Source organism: Palaemon carinicauda, chromosome 3, assembly GCF_036898095.1.
Source record: "Palaemon carinicauda isolate YSFRI2023 chromosome 3, ASM3689809v2, whole genome shotgun sequence".
Taxonomy (NCBI): Eukaryota; Metazoa; Arthropoda; class Malacostraca; order Decapoda; family Palaemonidae; genus Palaemon; species Palaemon carinicauda.
This window is the reverse complement of record NC_090727.1, coordinates 158,695,189-158,700,374: the sequence shown is the minus strand read 5'-3', so window position 1 is coordinate 158,700,374 and position 5,186 is coordinate 158,695,189. Positions and strand designations below refer to the sequence as shown.

General features: G+C 34.5%; 1 long non-coding RNA gene across 1 annotated transcript in view; it reads right to left on the bottom strand.

The window, feature by feature from the left end:
* Positions 1-1,979, bottom strand: part of LOC137637974 (uncharacterized) — a 217,189-nt gene extending 215,210 nt beyond the window's left edge. Inside the window, exon 1 of the long non-coding RNA XR_011043834.1 lies at positions 1,899-1,979. This is a non-coding gene — a long non-coding RNA (uncharacterized lncRNA). The remainder of the gene's footprint in view (positions 1-1,898) is intronic.
* Positions 1,980-5,186: the final 3,207 nt, after the last annotated feature.

The window sequence follows — 5,186 nt, the reverse complement described above, 5'->3', positions numbered from 1 at the left end:
GAAAAGTCAGACAAATCTTGAGAAGCTGGAGAAAGATACATTCTGGATAAAGTCTATACAAAATGCACGAAAAAAAAAATAATGAGACTGAAATATATACAAATAATAAATGATATGGAAATGGAATAAATACATTAGGACGTACGTTATTAATGGAACACCTAGATATGATAATTCCATTATAAAACAATAGAAAATTCCACATAACATTTGAGAAGGTAAAGAAAATACTGGGAAACTTAAACAGCTAAATTTTTTCTGATATAAAACGTTAAGAGAAGGAAATAATGTCTTAGAAATAATTACAAAAGCCTGCAAAGTGAGATGGAGAACAAGCCCGAAGAGTAACCCCCCCCCTCCCCCAAAATAAAGAAATCCACAGTTAAGCATCCAAAATCCACAGCCTTTGAAAATATGTTATACAAATGGTTTCAAACTATTGGAACCTAGATATTTGTCTACTGTAGGCTCTAGAGCCTTTAAATATGCGGCCACGAGACTACAATGAGCTCCCACGAAACATTCGATACTGAAGGCTATAGAATCCTTTGAATATGCGGCCCCGAAACTATACATAAGCTCCCACGAAACATCAGAGTTATTGAAAATATTAAGGCTTTCAAGAGGAAACTGAACACTTTCTTCTTCTATGAGTGCTTTTATAGTAACGATCTAACAGTAAGCGAGTAATGCGCGATGTGAAATGCTGAATGCTTTCGAACGAGCATGATAAAAAAGGAGTGCGGAGGTCCTGTAGACCGAGTACGGTTCCCCTGCTATACAAGACCGGAAAAGCAGCCGTTAAACTATATGAACTGCTTTGAATATGGAAATGATGAACACATGCCGGTGTGACGGTCTGAACGATCCCCCGGTCTCAGAATTCTCCTTGATAATCTGCGCATGCGCGAACATTACCGTTTGCCAGTGCATACGAGGTTGATGTTTTATTTTCCTGTAATGTTAGTGTGCACAGCTCAGCATTACCGCTTGCCAGTATATACGAGCTTGATGTTTTATTTTCATGCGAGCGAAGCGAGCTAATGGCGGAAAAGAACCATTATACAATGTCAAGGAGAATTCTGAGACCGGGGGATCGTTCAGACCGTCACACCGGATTTACTAAAAGGGTTGCCAACTGAACTGCCTAAGAATATGTTAATGATAAACACATGCCAGATTTACTAAAATGATTGCCAACTGAATAACAGGACATTATCTCAACTTCGAAGTACAAAGGTATAAAAGTAAAACTTAAGTGATTAAACAAGTTAAGAAGCTTTTTCACCTCAATCAGTTGCTAATGCGTGTCCGCAAACAGAAGTTAGGAGTGAACTCGGAGCCTTGGCATTTTCCCCCCAAATATAAGTTTTCAAAAATACCAGAATATACAACTCAGACCTTGATAATTTTACTTTAAAATGAATGGTTAAGTATTCACATATATGGACAATAATGGCATTCGAGACTACCATACCGAATTGAAATTGAACCAAGTAAAATTAAACGGCAGTTCCAAAATAAACTTAACCTAACCTAGAGACACCGATTATGTAGTGGGCAAACCTAGACCGTAAAGTTTGTAGAGTACCTTAACTAAAACTAATGTCATAATTCTTTAAATCTAAAAAGAATGGATGCCAACAATCAGCCATTTAAAGCAGCACTTCTAGAAAACCTCCATTTCACTTACATTTTGTCCCATTCAAGGACTAAATATGTCAATATCGTATTTCAGAAGAATCGGTGCGAAATATTTAGCCGCGTGAAATTATATTACAGCCGATATTTTTACATAAAATCAAAGAAATTTCTCAGCTTATAAAATCTATACCATGAGACATAGTATTCGAAATAGCTATGCAAATTCATCTACAAAACTTGTATACTATACTCACACAATATTCCCTCCCTCGGCATAACGTCCAATTACATCAAATTCTATCGGTTGGTGGTAATCCTGAACACGCGCTCTGACGATAATGCCAATGTTAACACTATACAAAGCGGAAAATAGAGACCACATTTGAATAAAACATCCGGACAGCACGACTACACGAGGAGAATTAAAGGATGTGCAGGTAACGCTTTAGTGGTTGAAACAATCGACTCAAAACATCAACAAACACCCATAATAGCTCTAGACTAATTCAACAGTCGTTCTGCAATTTCCACAATATTATTATTATTATTATTATTATTATTATCCAAGCTACAACCCTAGTTGGAAAAGCAAGATGCTATAAGCCCGAGGTCTCCAATAGAGAAAAATAGCCCAGTGAGGAAAGGAAATAAGGAAATAAATAAATGATGAGAACAAATTCACAATAAATCATTCTAAAAACAGTAACAACGTCAAAACAGATATGTCATATATACATAGGGTGACCATTTATTTGAACAGCCAAAGGGGGACAGAAGTATATAGCCCATGTGCATTTGCACTCATATTGAGTCATCATGGCATAAATGCTTAAGTTTAATATATAGATATTTTCAAAAACAGGCTCTGATAAAAGGTCTTTTATTTACTGTGTTTTTATTCAGACATTACTACTGACATTTTAAACAAAAAAAATTTATTTATTCTATTAGGCAAAATTGTAAAGATAGTCACACAAAGAGAGGAAAAAATACACAATTCTTTAGTACATTATTAGATTTATTCTATCTTAACTAAGTATATTCAATAACAAACTATGATAATTTAGAACGGCTATCAATTACAGTGTTTTTATTCAAAAATTATTGCTTACATATTAAACAGAAAATTATTCTTCAATTCTTAAGAATATGTGTGCACATTACATAAAAAGAGGAAACAAAATCTTATATCATTCCTTGGTGTATTTTTGACTCGATTTGAGTTTCTTTAGGAGTGATGGGCGAGTTTCAAGATATTCATTAAATTTACTGAAATTTAAGTCGAAGTTACATTTCACTATTAGTGCAGACTTCAGGGTAGATACTTGTAACTGGTGTCCAGAAGTTGTTCATCAGGAAGAACACTCTCTGTAGGAGCATTGGTACCAGGTAGACTAAGACAAAATTCAATAACTTTTGTTATGTTTCTGAAAGGAATGATTTATTATCAAAGTAGCCGAAAACATCTACCCATTTTCTATCCACCTCGACATCACCTACTTTCCACTGTTACATCTTTTCATGTCAGGAAATTTTTCACACATGTAATTTCGTCAAAAAGTTAATTACCATATATTTCTAAATCATGTCTTATCCCTTGAATAAAGTTCACTGCTTCCTGAACCTGAGACCAACATAATGAATTACTCTGAAGAAGGACCCAATCAAATTTTTTCAGTTCATCAAATGGCTTAGTCCACTGATCTAATTATTCCACTGATGTTTCATAAAAGGATTCTACTTTAGTTTTAAAATTTTCAACATTATTCCCGCTCCTCTACAAATCTCGGAGCATCTTAGTGATTACAATTGGGATGAACAGCTCTTCTTCGTTCTGTTAGTTTCATTTTCAAGTTTTTCAAGATGCAAGAAACTTCTATCATAGAAACTTTTTGGGACTCTATTTTCAATGTGTATACAGGGAAATTGTACTCTGACCGTGCATAAAATAAAGCCAAATCTCTGAAAATGGATCGTCAAAAAGTTGCAACTTAGTTCCCTCCTTCTTTCGTTTGTATAACGAAAACGGAGCTTAAGCTATTCTGCTACACTGTATAAGGCAGCAAAGTGAACCTTAGAAATTTGGTAAAAAAATAAAAAAGTCATCAATCCATATAACTAAATACATATGTAGTGACAATTGGGGGACAAATGTGGTACATATGGCTGGAAGGGGGACATTCAGGCGTCCCCCTTAGAGAGTGAATTTTAGGGGAACAAGGAGTCAAAATGGGGGACTATCCCCTTAAAGGGGGACGTATGGTCACCCTATATATACACAATAAAAAGACTTATGTCAGCCTGTTCAACATAAAAACATTTGCTGCAACTTTGAACTTTTGAAGTTCTACAACTTGGTCACATTTGGAATAAAACTTCTAGAATACTGTGGAGTATTGAGCCTCATGATGGAGAAGACCTGGCTATTAGAATTAACTGCCTGCCTGCATTTTAAGGGTTTTTCTGGTTATTACTTTATATTCCTTTGTCATCTATGTTTCTATGATTTAAATATTCATTACAATTAATCGATTCAAATAGAATTAGAGACGACTAAACTTTTTTTAATCATGACTTATTTGAATATTAATTAACTGAACAGCGCCCAGTTGTGAAAATTTTTTATTTTATTCGTGTCTATGTATCGTGTAAATTCTATAGCAATAGATTTTTCAGTCGACTTATTTAAAAAACGGAACATCAAACATCCAATTTGTATTTATGGCCTTTTCCTGAACAGGATTAAGTTTTTTGAGGTTTTAATAGTTCATATGTGAAAGATTTATTTTAATTTTATTACTGTTCTTGAAATATATTATTTTAATTGTTAATTACTTTTCTTTTAGTATATTTATTTCCTTCCCTCGCTGGGCTATTTTCCCTGTTGGAGCTCTTGTGCTTATAGCATCTTGCTTTTTAACTAGGGTTTGTAGCTTAACAAGTAATAATAATAATGATAATAATCAAGGGAATGTGTTGTCTCCTATCGTAGAACAGTCGGAGATGGTGGAGAAGGATTGGACTGGATTGGTAATAGGAAGTTACCAGACCCAGAGTATGCTGATGATGTTGTCCTCATTAACAGAACACCACAGAATACATGAAATATCACATGAGGTTTGGCTCAAGATAAATAGAAGAAAGACTTAGATGATGAGAAGAACGGAGTATGCAATGGAAGATGAAATGTAATTGGAAGGAGAAATGATTAATGAGGTAGAATCATAGAAGTATCAAGGAACTATGATTCCTAACACAAGGTCTTAAGAATTAGAGTTTAGTGAATGACTGAAAAAAAAAAACAGACAATGGTTATGTTAAGTAAAATTTGGAAATCAAATCACCTGAAATTGCATAAAAAAATCAGGCTATATATCAGTTTAGTGAGATCGGTGTTACTAAATGGACGAGTCATGGTGAGACAATGAAACAATCTCCAATAGATATAGTAGATTTGAGAACAAAGCATTCAGGAGGACATTGGGAGTTGTATGAGAGATTACTCGAGTGCCATATGTAGATGAGACCTTGAAAGGGGTAGA